The sequence below is a fragment of the Bidens hawaiensis genome, unplaced genomic scaffold (assembly GCF_021521415.1).
Source record: "Bidens hawaiensis isolate Kalapana, Puna unplaced genomic scaffold, B.hawaiensis_p1.1 tig00081942_1, whole genome shotgun sequence".
Lineage (NCBI taxonomy): Eukaryota > Viridiplantae > Streptophyta > Magnoliopsida > Asterales > Asteraceae > Bidens > Bidens hawaiensis.
Window position 1 is genome coordinate 5,852 of NW_027503859.1, and position 18,695 is coordinate 24,546.

The 18,695-nt window shown below is 36.4% G+C and overlaps 1 long non-coding RNA gene across 1 annotated transcript; it reads right to left on the reverse strand.

The window, feature by feature from the left end:
• Positions 1-3,889: 3,889 nt before the first annotated feature.
• LOC143607419 (uncharacterized) lies at positions 3,890-17,870 on the reverse strand. The gene is made up of 2 exons (XR_013148967.1): positions 17,770-17,870; positions 3,890-4,417 (listed from the first exon to the last, which is right to left on the reverse strand). It is a non-coding gene; the product is annotated as an uncharacterized LOC143607419 (long non-coding RNA).
• Positions 17,871-18,695: the final 825 nt, after the last annotated feature.

The following is an 18,695-nucleotide window of genomic DNA, read 5'->3' on the forward strand; positions in this document are numbered from 1 at the left end:
CATATGATTTCTCCATTAATCAACCCTAATTTGAACATGAAACATCCAATTATTTGTAATATATGCATCTTGCTTTATAGTTATCTCCATGATGACTATTTTTGGTTGGAAAGAAGGCAAATGACAATGGGCTGGTGATCGATCTCAAAACCCTAAACGGTTGCCAAAAGATTCAATTAGAAGGTGAGTATTTTAGTTGCTTGTAATTTCAATATTATTTTCTGTATGCCGTATTTACAGTTAATATAGTATATACAGGAGAAGCGAGGAGTGATTTGGTATTAAATAGATTGAAATCTAACATTTTTCTTACAAAATATATATAGCATATATAATTTAGTTTTTCATATACTAATTTATATAGTTATTTTTCATATCTAACACTTATTTATAATATAACAGAGTTGGTGTTCACCATCTTAATATATTAGATTAGCAGTAACACTAAGGTTATTAGTCTTTTTAGAAAAAGTTTAAAAGATTTATTTAATTACTATAACCTAAAAATCACTATAAAAGCAATTTTTATGTATTGGCTTTGTAGGTTATGACCATTATGGTAAGCTGGTAGCTGGTTTTGGAATGACTATTCTGAATCATGCTTGTTTATTAATTTTACTATTATTAAAAAAATTGTATAGTTGCAATAATGCACATTTGAAAAAATATTGACAAAATATACGTGTACAAATTTTTATTATAGTTTTGACTACAATTTTTATTTCCTTATACAGATTTCAATTACATTTATGGTAATACAAACAACAATATGTAACTGATTTAAAATTCTTGAGGCATGTTAATATGTAAATGATTAAAAAATCAAGAGTCAAATATTTATATTCTTATCATAATTGGCCATTTACTAATTTCATAGGTATAATTTGTTTGGGTAAAAATGACCAAACGTTTGGATTTAGTTCATATAACTTCCAAAAAAATGGATCGCATTTTATAATAATATTTACATTTATTTATTTTTGTTTTTAAAATTTGAAATTGACCACAATTGTAACATTCTTTTGTAGTTTTTAGTAGTATTCAATTTCAACTAACTTTCTATCTTTTATATTTGACCAAATTTTAATTAGCACAAATGACAAATTTGATGTATACTAGAAATTTTAAATAATTTACTTTTGATTATACTTGAAAGTTAATAAGTTTTATATTAAATACGCATTAATTTATTTGACCAATTTAATATGTAGTGTATTACTTATTTCCAATTTATATTTAAAAAATCTTAGATATTTACTACAATTGCTTATTTATTTTATATATTCATCATCTTTAATTTTAGTGGTACATTCCAATAACTTATACATTAATTTATTTATGTTTTTAAGAACAGAATTTGACCACTCTTTTATAGTTTTTAATATTGTCCAATCTTAATAGACTTTACATATTTTATATTTGACCAATTTTTAATTGGGCATAAATGTCAAGAATTACCGATTCGTCTAAATTATTCCAGCTAAATTAAAAAAATAAAATAATAAACAAAATAGAAAATAAATACTTTACATATTTTTTGATAAATTTTTAATTAGGAATAAATGCCAAGACTGATGTATAAAATTAAAAAAAAATAATTATCTATTGAAATTTATTGTTAAATAAGGTATGATGCAAAAGTCTTGACAATAATTTCGGGATAATTAAAAAAATTAATAGTATATTGTTTAGTTATTAAACTTCTAAAAAATGGAAAGTTTGTTATGATAATATTTACATTTATTTACTTCTGTTTTTACCAAACCAAAATTGACGAATTTTGTAACAATCTTTTGTAGTATTCAATGTGATCAGACTTTCCATCTTTAATATTTTACCAATTTTTAATTAGCGTAAATGACAAATTTCATGTATATTGAAAATATAAATAGTTTTCTTTTGATTATACTAGAAAGTTAACATCTTTTGTATTAAATTTAGATTAATTTATTTCACCAATTTAATATGTTGTTTATTACTTATTATAAATTTATATTTAAAAAATCTTAGATATTCACTATAATTGCTTATTTAAGCTAAATATTCATCATCTTTAATTTTAATGATACATTCCAATCATTTATACATTTATTTATACCTGTTTTTAAGAATCGAATTTGACAACTCTTATGTAGTTTTTTATTAGTCTCTAATCTTAACAAAGTCTCCATTTTTTATTTTTGAGCAATTTTTAATTATGCATAAATGTCAAGATTAATGTATAAAATTGAAAAAAGAATTATATAATGAAATTGATTTTAAATAAAGTAATGATGTTAATGAGTTTGAAACATAATTTACTGCAAACTGCAGTCATTTTAATAAAATTTTATATAGCGAATGACTTCTATGTAATAAAATTAAAATAAACTGATTTAATTTTAATTATCTCTATATTATTTTAATTACAATTAATTAGTGAAATTAGTAGAACCAAAAATTTATTGATTTGATTTAACTTAATACATTTAACTAAAAGGTCTTTAAAGCTAAATAAAACAAAAGTTTAATTAAATAATAATTATATATAAATATACCTTTATTTATTTATTGATGTTTAAATGAAACTTATGTTATTTCAATCAATAATTAACAAAGAGATTTAATTGGCTCGGATGTCAGCTGTGTGTTTATCAATGATTACTTATTTGAAATTGAAGAATACAAAAACAATTATATAACATTTTTTTTGGTTTTTTTCTTCCTATATATTTTTATTAATATTTTTGAATATGTTACATTTATTCTATAACAATATTTGTCATTTACAGTTTGTTTAGATTGCTAAATGGAAATGATTTGAACATTCACAAACTAGTTATGTTGAAGTTGTTGTCATCTCTTAATGAAGAGTTTTTGAAAGTAATATCTTTCTATAATATTTGCGAAATTTGCACAATAATCTTGGTAACTTGCTGGTTATATTTTTTAAAGTTTTATATTGATCTCTTATACTCTATTGTATAAAGATTAATTAGTTTATTACTTTTGCCAGCCGAAAAGTATCATCTTACCTGGAACATATTTGTGTTGGTTGAATATGTTGTCTATATTTATATGGTTTGTTAATATGTTTTTCCACCTGTGTGTAACACGGGCTAAAATCCGAATACAACACTATTTCACACATTTGATACACACAATTGTATATATGCAATATTTGACTAATACACACATCAAATACACATTAGTACGTATGTGTAATACAACATTAATCCACATGTGCACTACATCGACTTTTATTTATTTATTTATTTATTTTGCATATAATACAACACTACTACACATACACAATACCCAAATACTGAATATATGCAATTAAACACTATTGCACATAAAAATACATATTAATACACATGTGTAATACAACAATATCGCATAATAATACGTATGTGCATTACTTCTTCTTCTTCTTCAATAATAATAATAATAATAATAATATACATTGGGTGATACACACGTTATCATTTCCCTCCAAACATGCCTTCAGTTTCGTAAGCCAGATAAAATGGCAGCTTCTTCGTCAACTGGATTCCTTTTTAAAGCTCGTACGGCCTTCCACTCTACCGCCGCTAAAGCCGAGAAAGTCTTCACTGGCATCAAAAAATCAGATTCCTCCACCGATATAGGTAAATTTTGACATGATTTTACTAGTAGTAGGTTTTACTTAGGGTTTATATTGTTTACGTTACTTAGATCTTAACTGATTGTCCGCCAGGTGTTCGACAAAATGCCTCAATGAAATAATATTTGTTTTTGGTGTTTTGAGGAGGGGAGGTCAACGGGTGGTTGCTCTCCTCTTTCCTCTTTCGTTCGGGTGTTCATTCCTCAAACTCAACTCGAGTTTTGTTTTATTATTATTTTTCTTGGTGTGGTACGTGGCAACCGGGGTGTTTCGTTGGGCGGGGGTGGTATGACCGGGGTTATTGAGGAGGTTGTTTGGCCGTGTCTGTTTAGAGGCTTCCACTGTTGCCCGGATGGATTACCGGGGTCCAAGGGGGTTCAATTGGCCGCACATATTAAGCGGGTTCATTTGTCATCGGATGACAAGAAAGAGACCTTATGGGAGGCGATCTCGACGAATTTGGATTTATTTATTTCGGTTGGTGAGGCTTTTAAGGTCTCGCGTAGGTGGATGTGTGGAGCGTGTATGGAGTCACATGCTCTTCGTCGGGGGTGCCATCATGATGACGGGTCGGTCTGGTACAAGTGTGTCACGGGAGATATGGAAGAATTTATAGTGGGGATTGCGAAGCCACATGTTCGGAGGGAAGTTGTCGCGGTGGGAGGGTGGAGGTGGATGTAGCTCTCCTTGAGCGTGTCTTCACTCTTCCTATTACGACTGTTAAAAAGATTCCTCATAGTTGTCGTATGGCTTTTTCCCAAGCCTTAGTGGGTGCTCTGGGTAAGGTGGCAGCTATGCCAGAGTCTGTTGAGGCATGGGTGAAATTTTTGTTGTTACCACATTGCACATTACGAGTTTTCAGACCTTCTAATCGTCAGCAACGCAGGTCTAGCAATAGAAAGTCTGAGCAATGCCGAATTATTCAACGGTCGCTATCTGCTTGGGGTGACCTTGACGGTTTCTTTGAGCTCCTTATATCGCTTTTTGACCAATCCCTTGGAGATGCTCCGGGTGGTGAGGCGTTTGTCCCCGAGTACCGCCGTGTTGGGCGCTAATGTTAAACAATGTTTGCGGAAAGTTGCAGACGGGAATTTCACTGCTGCGGTCAATGTATTATGCTCTTCAGGGGTTGCACTTTTTGGTAAGGATACTTTGAACGATTTTTTGTCTAAGCATCCCATCATGGCACCTCCGATTATGCCTGTTTCCTTGCTTTCTGAGTCTCCCCTTGTAGTGGACGTTGATAGTATGATTGGGTGCATTAAATCTTTCCCAAGGGACTTCGTGTTGGCGGGACGGTTTGCCAGCCCAACACATTTTAGATGCGTTGTGCAGAGAGGGGTCTCCGATTGCGGATGGTTTGCTCAAGGCTATCTCTGCGGTGGTTAATTTTATTTTTGGAGGGGAGGTGTCCTAAGGTGTTGGCAGAGTTTGTTGAGTCTGCCCCACTTACGTCGTTGCTTAAACCGGACAATGGGATAAGACCTATTGCCGTTGGGGCCATTTGGAGGCGGTTGGTCTCTAAGGTGGCTATGAGGGGTGTCGGGAAGGAGATGGCTAAATACCTCGGTGACTTTCAATTTGGGGCGGGAGTCCCCAGTGGGGCAGAGGTCGTGCTCCATAGCGGGAACAGGTTTCAAAGTCAGTTTCATTCGGATGGGTCATTGGCTATGCTTACTGTTGATTTCTCCAATGCCTTCAACTTAGTAGATAGGACGACTGTAACGATTCCGACGAAACCCGGTATACCCTAACCGGTAGACAATAGTTACGTCATATTTAATGTCGGGTACATGAGTTACCATGGTAATTATACGAGAATACATGGTTCACTGTATTGATCGTACGTGAATATATAATTCATCGTATTGAATATGCGATTAATCGATCGATAGTCATTGAAACCCGAACGAATCGAGGGTTCAATTATAGACGAGATATATGATATTTAGTGATGTTTACGAAGTATTAAAGCTTCGGGATAAGTGAATTAAAGCACAGAAAAAGAATTTCGATTTAATGGTACGTCGGTACATTAAACGAAACCTTTAATACCAAACCGAGCAAGAGATGATCGATCAAGCCGAAAAAGATGCGCAATAATAATAATATGATGTTTTAAGTCAATAAATGTCATGGTTTAAGTTTTTTTAAAGTTTTTAAATCGGTTTTATATAAATTTCATTTTTAAGCCGAAAAACGACCGTTTTAGCCTCGTTTTAAGCCGAATTAAAAATTTAACCGAAAAACGAACTGAACCAGATTATCCAAAACATTATCCAGATTGCCGAAATCCGAATATGTGGCTAAAAATAGAAGAGGTGGGTCCCACCCCACCCCTCATACTTCCGATCGGACTCCACCAAGTCCCTCATTGCTTCATTTCTTTATTCTAAACACACATTCAACAATCCATCAATTCTCTCAACTATTTCATCCAAAAACCGAGAGTTCTAGCAAGAAAAACAAGGTAATGATCGAGTTATGCACGTGTTCATCTTCGTTTCTTGAGTTGGTTTGCAAGAAAATGAGGTTTCAATGATGAAAACCGATTCTTGCATGATCAAGTGATGTATACGGGTTATACAAGGGATCTTGGTCCAAGAAAGGAGTTAAACGAATCAAAAACGAATTTTTACGGTTAAATCTTTGTTTTTTGGAATCATAACCGAAACCATGAAAGAAATGGCTTGATCATGAGTGTAACTTGCTTGGTATTGTGGTATGTTGTTTGTAGGCTCTGTGTTTAGTGGTAGATAAGGCGGAAAGACGAGTTTGTAGCTTGTAGTGGCGGAAAACGAAAGGTATATTCGGTTTATGTTCGGTGTATGTGTTTTGGGACAGATTGTTGATGGTTTAGAGTTAGGTCATGAAATTTTACAGGGATGTTCTACACATGAAAATAAGAGTTCTGTGAATTTTTGGTAATTTTTGGACAAAGGATGAATATTTGGTGAATTTAATGCTCGGTTTTGGCCAAAATTGGTGAAAAATAGTTAAATATCATGAAAAATTCTGGAAAATTGCAGATAAGCTTTTATATCATGTATAAGTCACACACAAAATTTGAGGTCAGTTGGGCAAGTCTAAGTAGGCTTTTCGGTTAAACGAGTTCTAGGGTTTTCTAGCTTGGTTTTAGTGAAAATGGCATGTAAAAGAAGATTTTGGTTCTGGAAAAATTACAGGGGACTATGTGGATAGCAGGGGACATCCAGGAGAAATTTGGGATTTTTCTAAGATCGTTTGGTATTTACGACATATTTAGTGTTTAAATGGTGTTTAAAAATAGATAAATAAATTTTAAATATAAAAATTAATTCTGGAAATATTTTTATAAAATTCCCCACTGTCAAAAAGTGATTTGTGCAAAATTTCAAGATCCGAGGTTAAACGGATAATTATTTGTGCTAAAAAGAAGATAAAAACAAACTTTTAAAGTCTAAAACGCATAAACCGGTAAAGTTCGTCTAAACGAACTGACTGGTGTATAAAAACCCTAAAAATGAACTATTTTCATATAATAGAGTTGAACAAGTATAAATGAATCATCCGAAAATAATTCGGGTGATTTGGGTATTTTAACCGATTTAACAGTTTCCGGTACGCTAAAGACGGAAACGGGTCCCGCAGCCAATCGGGGCGTCTAAACCGAGCTCTAATTTCACCACTTTAATTAAATGATCAATCAACGACTATTTTCGGGTCGTGTGTGACCAAACTCATTTTTGAAACGTAAAAACGAATAACCGTGCTAGGCACGCAAAACGAGAAAAACAACTAATAGTAATTATGACCATGGAACTCTAAACGATATCACAATCTGAGTCCGGAGAAGTGTTTCTGGGTTAACCTTGCCCCCAGAACGGGTACAGTGCTGGGTTAACAGTGTCCCCAGATGTACCGGTAACTTGGTTAAAGTTATATTAATAATGAGTGTATAGTAACGATCGTAGGGATCATATTACAGATTGGACGTGTTAACTGATAATGATTGTGTTACCTGCTTGCATGTGCTAAGGTGAGTTTCACGAGCCCCTTTTTCTGAACTATTTTCAAATATTTTCTCGGGGCGGAAGCATGTTTTTATTGAAATGTTTAAGTACATACTGAACGCATGGATTTGCGTGGATTTATATATGTTTTATTGTACGGGAATCGTACGGAAATGTACTAAGATGGTAATTGTCTGAGTTGCTAACATTCTAAGGCCCCGGAACACGAGTGATTAACTGAAAGCCGGTATAGTGTGGATAGTACTATTGGTCTGACAAACCCAACTGGTCCGACATGGATTTGCTGATGTTTCCCAGCCAGTTGCACATGTCTATTTTGGGTGTTATATATATTTTGCTATATAATGTTAGACATAGCGGTATGGGGCAGTTCCGTGGGCGGGGGATATGCCACGGGTCCGTGGGCGGGGGATATGCCACGGGGGTTGTGTGTGATAGTAAGAGGTTTCACTTGTGGGCTCAGCATAATTACATCGATAATAATATTATTTTATGATAATGATTTATCATGGTTTACTCGAATTTTGAAACTCACCAACTATTCGTAGTTGACCCGTTTTCTCACATGCTTTTCAGGTACAACTAAGATGAAGTGATTGCTTACGTGCTAAGTGCTTGATGTGTGTAAGATTTGCGTGCGGAATGTTAGGATACATTATAATAAGTAGAATTATGTATCGTATTGTATGATGTGTGTATCACCTAGACGGTAATGAAATACAAGATAATGTAATTTGAGGTATATTAATGTATTCAGTTTTCTTTATAAACAATGTGGTTGATATCAGAGGTGTCTTTTGCATCCCGTTTACGTTTCCGCTGCGGTTGCGGGGTGTTACAGAAGTTGGTATCAGAGCCATTGGTTATAAAAGAATTAGGATGTCTTTAAAAGACACCTAAAAATATAACCAGTAGCTCAAGTATTATAGGATCTGAATATCGACTAATAATATATATAGTGACGGGATCTGGATGAACTTGAATGGACAAGTGAGTTATTATGGTCCGGAACATAATAACAGACTTGTCTGCACGAGGGAATTCAGGGGAAGTCACTGGGTACATTAATAGGTAAAAATGGCAACATATGTGTAAAGTATATAATATTATTTATACGTGCTAATGTGTATATATATATATGTACATATCTTGTGGGTACATGTATTGAGAAATGGGACCCGGATAAGGAACCGGGGGATGAAATAATAAAAGTACCGAGGATGCTGAAATTTCTAGAGCATCGGTTGATGATAAGTCTGACTTATCGGGCTATAGTTATGATAGTACCAAGTTAGATCTCCTGTTTGACATTAACCAGAAATATCTAGTAACCGTCACTCCCAACCAAAATTGATAAATCCCTTACCCTACCAACACCGGTACCGTATGTCCTAATAACCCCATATGTTCACCCGAACCGCCGACCCTCACGTACGGACGGACCTGTACCTGAACCCATTCTTGTTCCATTAAAATAAAAATAAAATAATAATAATAAAATGGATAATAAATGAGCAGATAAAAATAATATATAGAAATATATATATGTATTGCTCACTCTCAAACATATGAGACATACCACCTCTAGATCGAGAATTTCTGATTTTAGCAAACCTAGAACGCCTGAGGACATTGACTGAGCAAGTGATAGAGTTTCCCCTAATAGTAATTAATAATATTTGAAGGCAACCCATGTTGCGCGATTACCTTGAACCTTGCAACTCCCTATGTTAACCTTACATCCGTTAGATGCCTATACCCATGTATACTCGAATAGAATGATTACCCATACACAAAGAGGTGTTGAAATCATTATAGCATAGTTGGTTATTCGTTCGTAGGTGGTATACCGTGTATGCAGGATATACGAATAGACACGGATATTATAACTCCGTGGTACGTAATCGTTTGGTGCTCACGGTGAGCATGTATCGGTTATGCTGACATGCAGAAGGATATTGAAATCAAGTATATTAAACATTAACCTTTGTTGAGAAAGATCTATATGTCAGTTGGTGACAAGGATTATGAAACATATTTGAACGTTAACCGACGTCAGGTTAAGTCCATATGTTATTATACTTGTGGGACTTATATACTAGATACTGGTATGTGTAATATGTATGATAATATTTGGTGTGTATGTGTACCTGCTGTTATGATTGAGCTGATAACGAGTTATACGGTGAGATTAGTATTGATTACTGCGTACGGGATGAGTACGGCAGAATGACATAAAGAGAGTAACTCCAATGATGGAGATTGATATAATTCAGTTGATTGCTCAAAGATAGCAGATGATGATACCGAATGTCGTATCACAGATCACTGCTAGTGTTGATGCAAATGTGATCGCAGAATTATAGATCGAGCAATCACATGATTATGAATATTTCAATTCTTAGTGTTATTACTAAGAGTGATATTGTACCACCGAATACTGTTACGACTACAAGTATTAGTTATAAACTAAACATGAATGGTAGTCGTAATGAATTAGATCCGGTATGAAGGATATGTTTATCGGTTGTGTTAAGGAAATTATTAATAGTCCACTGATGGTAAAGGGAGGAATAGATTAGCGAGTGGATAGAAAAGATCGAAATGGTTAAGGATACTGGTAAGAGTCTAGAACATTGTGTGGTGAAATATGCTACAGATATGTCGGTAGATTATGTTGTATCGTGATGGAACACGATGGTACAAAATTATAGTTAGAAAATTATTACTCAGATGATATGGTCAGGATTTAAAATTCTTGTGCTAGAGCACTTTTATCCGAGTAATTAAGTTCAGAGATTGGAAACTGAGCTATGGAAGATAGAAATGTTGTGTGCTGATCACATAGAACACGCTAATCGTTTGGAGGAATTGTCATGTCTGGTAACATGGCTAATTACTCCTGAAACTAAGCGAAGTGAGCGCTATATTGGGACTAACTCCATCGATAAGGAGTATAGTCAACCCTGTAAAATATACAACATTTGGAAGGGTTGTGTCACAAGCCAGCATTGATATATTCGACTTTATGGGAAGCGGAATGGAAGGACGTTAGGTGAGACGTCGAGTGTTAAAGAAGAGAAATGATAAAGGTATAGTGCAAAATAGACTTGTGAATAAGTAGGTATGCCCTACAATCCAGAATTATACTAAGACTAGTTCTAGTGTGAAAACATGAACCGCATGAAGGGTCCTTCCCTAAATGTGGAAAATATGGTCATCGGCAGGAAGAAGAATGTCGAGTGATAGTAGGCCACGGGTGTGGTAAAGATGGACGTAATGCCCTAATTGTAGAACCAATTGAAGCCATGTGAACCGGCAACCCCAACCCATTCGTGTACAACCACTCCGAACCCAACATCTTCAATAATAATCCATCCAAAGAAATCAAATTATGCCAAACAGTTGTACTTGCTATGAATGTGGCAGTACAGAACGTTTCAAGAGAAATTGCCCAAAGTTGAACCAAGGTGTCGTTGGAAGACGAACCTCATGACAAGCATCAACCTCTGATCAAGCAAGGAGCCGTGCTTTTGTGAGTAATTCGAATAAAGCACGTCATGATCCAAAGGTGGTGTTAAGTACGTTGTAGTTTTAAATCAATAGGCTTCAGTGATATTTTTACGGTAGTCGATAGAAGTTAGTTCCTGTTAACCTCCTATCATTTGGAAAGATACCGATTAGTGAAACTATAGAACCCTATACTATAGAATCGCTAACGGTAAATCCCTAATGGTTAACTAAATTGTTCGGAATTGTCCTATTATTCTGAACGATTAACCTTTCCTTATTGACCTACAACCAGTAAAGTTAAGAAGTTTTGACGTAATAGTCAACATGGATTGGCTAACTCAACATGAAGCTGAAACCAAATATGAAAAGAAGATGATTAGAAGCTCTCCTTCGGACGATGAAGCGATTCGACACAGAGAAAAGTGTACGGTATTATGTTACCACTCTAATCTCATCTTGAGATGTTATAATATTTACGACAAGAAGACGTGGTGTATTTAACAAACGCGATTGCCAAAGTATTTAAAAGAAAACATATAGAAGATGTTTCGGTGATACTTAAATATCCAGAAGTTTTCCCAGAAGAACTTCCGGGATTACCGCCAACCCGACAGGTCGAATTCAAAATCGATTTAATACCTCAAGCTGGCCCTGTTGCTAAAGCATCTTACCGACTTGCGCCAACTGAAAAGCAAGAATTATTGGATAAAGGTTTTATACGACCTAGTTAGTCACCATGGGGTGCACCAGTGTTATTTGGGAAATGAAGGACGGAAGTGTTAGGATATGTATTGATTAGGGAGAATTGAATAAAGTGACAATCAAGAATAGGTATTCTCTTCTTCGAAGTAAATGATCTGTTTAACCAACTGCAAGGGGCGATTTATTTTTAGAAAATTGATCTTAGATATAGTTATCACCAAATGGAAAAAATCCAAGAAGAGGATGTTGCAACAACAGCGTTTCGGACTCGCTACGGCCATTATGAATTCTTAGTTATGCCTTTCGGGCTAACAAATGCGCCGGCAGCATTCATGGAACTCATGAACCGAGTCTGTAAACTTTATTTTGACAAATTTGTCATAGCATTCATTGATGATATTTTGATATATTTGCAACGTAAAGAAGAGCACGAACGACGTGTAAGGAAAATTGTGGAAGTGTTAAAGCAAGAGGAGTTGTACGCGAAGTTTTCGAAATGTGATTTTGAATAAAGAAGGCATAATCCGTTGGTCATGTTGTAAAGCAACAAGGATTTCACATAGATCCAAATAAGATGGAAACCATTAAAATTGTGCCAAGCGCCGATTTTAAGTCTCCCCGACGGAGACGATGGTTTTGTCGCGTATTGTGACGCATCGCGTAGAGGGTTAGGATGCGTGTTGACGCAGTATAATAAGGTTATAGCCTATACTTCCCGACAGTTAAAAGTACACGAGAAAAATTACACTACTCACGACTTAGAACTGGGAGCGGTTATCTTCGCACTTGAAATCTAGAGACTTTATCTCTACGGTACGAAGTGCACCATCTTCGCCGATCATAAAAGTTTGCAGCACATATTCGATCAGAAAGAACTGAATATGGGGCAATGAAGATGGGTTGAGTTGTTAAACGATTATGACTGTGACATCCGTTATCACCCCGGCAAGGCTAATGTCGTAGCCGATGCCTAGAGTAGGAAAGATCGGGTTAAGCCAGTGCGAGTGCGAGCGCTGGGGATGATAGTCCAGTCGAACCTTTCGGATCTGATTCGAGTCGCTCAACGTGAGGCGTTGAAAGAGGAACAATTGGAAAAGGAGGGACTTTACGGCAATGAGAAGGATTTCGAACAACGCGTGGACGAAATGCTCTATTTCAGAAATCGGGTTTGGATCCCGACCCTCCATGACCTTCATGAATTAATCATGGACGAAGCGCATAGATCGAAATATTCCATACATCCGGGATCGGATTAGACTATTGATGATACGAATATCTGAAAGGATTTTATTAATGGCCGAGTTTGGAGAAAGATATGGTTACGTATGTTGGTGAATATTTAAGTTATGCAAGAGATAAGGCTGCATACCGAAAACCCTTGGGAACGCCACAACGACAGAAAATTCGCCAATGATAGTGGGAATAAATTACAATGGATTTTGGGACGCAAATTCCCAAGATATATCAAAGGCATGAGGTAAATTGGGTAATCGCGGATCGATTAACCAATCCTCGCATTTCATCCCAATCCATGTCGATTACCACAATGAATTCTCGCCCAAATTCATGATGGTGAAATGGTATCTCGTCGTGGAATACCATTTTCAATTATCTCAGATCGAAATAGTCATCCTACTTCCAATATTGGAAGGCGGGGAAGGAAGCATCGAGAGCTTAAAGCTTTCTATGGGTGAAGTAATTATTACCAATTTGTTAAATTGAAAATGGGCGTCACTCAAGCCACAAGATTTGAATTGATTCGAGAAACAACCAATAGGATTTCTAATAATTAAGATATGTTGAAAGCAGCGCGAGATTGGCAAAGGATTTATGCCAACATTCAAAGGAAACCATTGTCGCTGGAAAGAGGTGACAAGGTGTTTTTAAGGCATCACCTTAGAGAGGTGATATGAGGTTTGGCAAAAACCGAAAATAGCTCCTTAATACATTGGACCTCATGAGACTATCTCCATGATTGGTCATTTAGCCTATCGATTAAAGTACTCCAGGGGCTAAGTACTATACATGATGTTTTGCCATGTATACGGATTGAAAAGTACCTATGCGACGAGGCAACGAAAGTACCAGTAATGGAGGTACTCATGGAAGACATGCCTGATATCATAAATAATTCCGTAGAGATAGTAGACGGGAAAACTAAACAGTTTGGACATACCAAGCTTTATTGATTAAGATTAAGTGGAATTCACAGCGAGGACCAGATTATACCTGGTAACGCGAGGGTGAATTCTGAAGGAAAAACCCCACCTTTCTCTCGGAAAGGGATAGTGAGCGTGTAAAATTTCGAGGACGAAATTTCTTAACGGGGGGAGAATGTAACGATTCCGACGAAACCCGGTATACCCTAACCGGTAGACAATAGTTACGTCATATTTAATGTCGGGTACATGAGTTACCATGGTAATTATACGAGAATACATGGTTCACTGTATTGATCGTACGTGAATATATAATTCATCGTATTGAATATGCGATTAATCGATCGATAGTCATTGAAACCCGAACGAATCGAGGGTTCAATTATAGACGAGATATATGATATTTAGTGATGTTTACGAAGTATTAAAGCTTCGGGATAAGTGAATTAAAGCACATAAAAAGAATTTCGATTTAATGGTACGTCGGTACATTAAACGAAACCTTTAATACCAAACCGAGCAAGAGATGATCGATCAAGCCGAAAAAGATGCGCAATAATTAATAATATGATGTTTTAAGTCAATAAATGTCATGGTTTAAGTTTTTTTAAAGTTTTTAAATCGGTTTTATATAAATTTCATTTTTAAGCCGAAAAACGACCGTTTTAGCCTCGTTTTAAGCCGAATTAAAAATTTAACCGAAAAACGAACTGAACCAGATTATCCAAAACATTATCCAGATTGCCGAAATCCGAATATGTGGCTAAAAATAGAAGAGGTGGGTCCCACCCCACCCCTCATACTTCCGATCGGACTCCACCAAGTCCCTCATTGCTTCATTTCTTTATTCTAAACACACATTCAACAATCCATCAATTCTCTCAACTATTTCATCCAAAAACCGAGAGTTCTAGCAAGAAAAACAAGGTAATGATCGAGTTATGCACGTGTTCATCTTCGTTTCTTGAGTTGGTTTGCAAGAAAATGAGGTTTCAATGATGAAAACCGATTCTTGCATGATCAAGTGATGTATACGGGTTATACAAGGGATCTTGGTCCAAGAAAGGAGTTAAACGAATCAAAAACGAATTTTTACGGTTAAATCTTTGTTTTTTGGAATCATAACCGAAACCATGAAAGAAATGGCTTGATCATGAGTGTAACTTGCTTGGTATTGTGGTATGTTGTTTGTAGGCTCTGTGTTTAGTGGTAGATAAGGCGGAAAGACAAGTTTGTAGCTTGTAGTGGCGGAAAACGAAAGGTATATTCGGTTTATGTTCGGTGTATGTGTTTTGGGACAGATTGTTGATGGTTTAGAGTTAGGTAATGAAATTTTACAGGGATGTTCTACACATGAAAATAAGAGTTCTGTGAATTTTTGGTAATTTTTGGACAAAGGATGAATATTTGGTGAATTTAATGCTCGGTTTTGGCCAAAATTGGTGAAAAATAGTTAAATATCATGAAAAATTCTGGAAACTTGCAGATAAGCTTTTTATATCATGTATAAGTCACACACAAAATTTGAGGTCAGTTGGGGAAGTCTAAGTAGGCTTTTCGGTTAAACGAGTTCTAGGGTTTTCTAGCTTGGTTTTAGTGAAAATGGCATGTAAAAGAAGATTTTGGTTCTGGAAAACTTACAGGGGACTATGTGGATAGCAGGGGACATACAGGAGAAATTTGGGATTTTTCTAAGATAGTTTGGTATTTACGACATATTTAGTGTTTAAATGGTGTTTAAAAATAGATAAATAAATTTTAAATATAAAAATTAATTCTGGAAATATTTTTATAAAATTCCCCACTGTCAAAAAGTGATTTGTGCAAAATTTCAAGATCCGAGGTTAAACGGATAATTATTTGTGCTAAAAAGAAGATAAAAACAAACTTTTAAAGTCTAAAACGCATAAACCGGTAAAGTTCGTCTAAACGAACTGACTGGTGTATAAAAACCCTAAAAATGAACTATTTTCATATAATAGAGTTGAACAAGTATAAATGAATCATCCGAATATAATTCGGGTGATTTGGGTATTTTAACCGATTTAACAGTTTCCGGTACGCTAAAGACGGAAACGGGTCCCGCGGCCAATCGGGGCGTCTAAACCGAGCTCTAATTTCACCACTTTAATTAAATGATCAGTCAACGACTATTTTCGGGTCGTGTGTGACCAAACTCATTTTTTGAAACGTAAAAACGAATAACCGTGCTAGGCACGCAAAACGAGAAAAACAACTAATAGTAATTATGACCATGGAACTCCAAACGATATCACAATCTGAGTCCGGAGAAGTGTTTCTGGGTTAACCTTGCCCCCAGAACGGGTACAGTGCTGGGTTAACAGTGTCCCCAGATGTACCGGTAACTTGGTTAAAGTTATATTAATAATGAGTGTATAGTAACGATCGTAGGGATCATATTACAGATTGGACGTGTTAACTGATAATGATTGTTGTTACCTGCTTGCATGTGCTAAGGTGAGTTTCACGAGCCCCTTTTTCTGAACTGTTTTCGAATATTTTCTCGGGGCAGAAGCATGTTTTTATTGAAATGTTTAAGTACATACTGAACGCATGGATTTGCGTGGATTTATATATGTTTTATTGTACGGGAATCGTACGGAAATGTACTAAGATGGTAATTGTCTGAGTTGCTAACATTCTAAGGCCCCGGAACACGAGTGATTAACTGAAAGCCGGTAGAGTATGGATAGTACTATTGGTCTGACAAACCCAACTGGTCCGGCATGGATTTGCTGATGTTTCCCAGCCAGTTGCACATGTCTATTTTGGGTGTTATATATATTTTGCTATGTAATGTTAGACATAGCGGTTTGGGGCAGTTCCGTGGGCGGGGGATATGCCACGGGGGTTGTGTGTGATAGTCAGAGGTTTCACTTGTGGGCTCAGCATAATTACATCGATAATAATATTATTTTATGATAACGATTTATCATGGTTTACTCGAATTGTGAAACTCACCAACTATTCGTAGTTGACCCGTTTTCTCACATGCTTTTCAGGTACAACTAAGATGAAGTGATTGCTTACGTGCTAAGTGCTTGATGTGTGTAAGATTTGCGTGCGGAATGTTAGGATACATTATAATAAGTAGAATTATGTATCGTATTGTATGATGTGTGTATCACCTAGAAGGTAATGAAATACAAGATAATGTAATTTGAGGTATATTAATGTATTCAGTTTTCTTTATAAACAATGTGGTTGATATCAGAGGTGTCTGTTGCTTCCCGTTTACGTTTCCGCTGCGGTTGCGGGGTGTTACAACGACCCTTCTACATGAGGTCCGGAGTCGATGTCCTTCCATTTCTCTTTGGGTGGCTTTTTTATATGGGCAGTTGGCTAGGCTATATGTGGGTGATACTTACATTAAATCCACCACTGGGGTTCAACAGGGGGATCCTATTGGGCCTCTCCTTTTTGCCTTAGTTTTGCACCCACTTGTTCACCAAATCAGAGATCGGTGCAAGCTTCTCTTTCATGTTTGTTACTTGGATGATGGCACGTTTATTGGGGATACTAGAGAGGTGGGCAAAGCATTAGATATTATCAGGTCTGAGGGGCCTTGTTTGGTTCTTGAATTAAACGTTAAGAAAACAGAGTTATTTTGGCCAACAAGCAATGGAGTGAAGGTACAAGATGGGTTGTTCCCTTGCCGGATTGGAAGTCCGGTGCTTGGTGTGAAACTCCTTGGTGGTGCTGTAAGCCGGGATGCGGGGTTTATCAGCAGTTTGACTATGAAAAAGGCATCTAGCGCTGTGGAACTGATGAGTTGTCTCCCAAGACTTTGGGATCCTCAATGCGAGCTTCTTTTGCTTCGCTCATGTATGGGAGTCGCCAAACTTTTATTCGGTTTGAGAACTGCCAACCTATGTATGTGGGGGAAGCTGTTTCTATATTTGACTATGGTCTTCGAAGGGCGATTGAGGACATCGTGGTTTGTGGAGGTCCGTTCTTTGGGGATATCCAATGGAGGTTGGCATCACTTCCGAACCGTTATGGGGGGGATGGGTCTCTGTTCAGCCGAGGATGTATCTACATATGATTTTGTGGCTTCGAGAGCACAGTCGTGGTGTTTGCAAGACCATATTCTTCGGGGCTGTGATATTTATGGTTTGGACTCTGATTATGGGTGTGCGATGGATCTTTTACGTACTTCACTTCCATATTTTGATCTTAGCGGGTTCTCTAATTAGGACACCGCCCTCCCCCCCACCTAAAGCCCAACATGTTGTGGCGAGTGCCTTATTTAGTGGAATCGTCAAGAGTTTAGAAGTGAAGTTTGATCTATCCCCTCGCCAAAAGGCGGTGTTTGAATGCCTTCGGGCTCAAGATTTTCTGACGGCCATCCCCATTGAAGGATTAGGCCAGCGTATGTCGGGTTTGGAGTATCGGGCTATCCTTAAGTACCGGTTAATGATCCCTATGTTCCTGACTAATGAACCTTGCCCAATTTGTCGCAAGGTCTGTTTGGATTCTTTTGGTGACCATGAAGTGCATTTCAAATAATTGCAAAGAATTACAAAGAATTGCCTGGCTTTAAATACATATATGATTTGGTTAGGGATGTTCTGTGTGATGTTCTTAAACGGGCAGGGATTTTTGCTAAAAAGGAGGCCCCTGTTAACTTTCTCACGGATCCTCTTGAAGGGAGGTCTACTT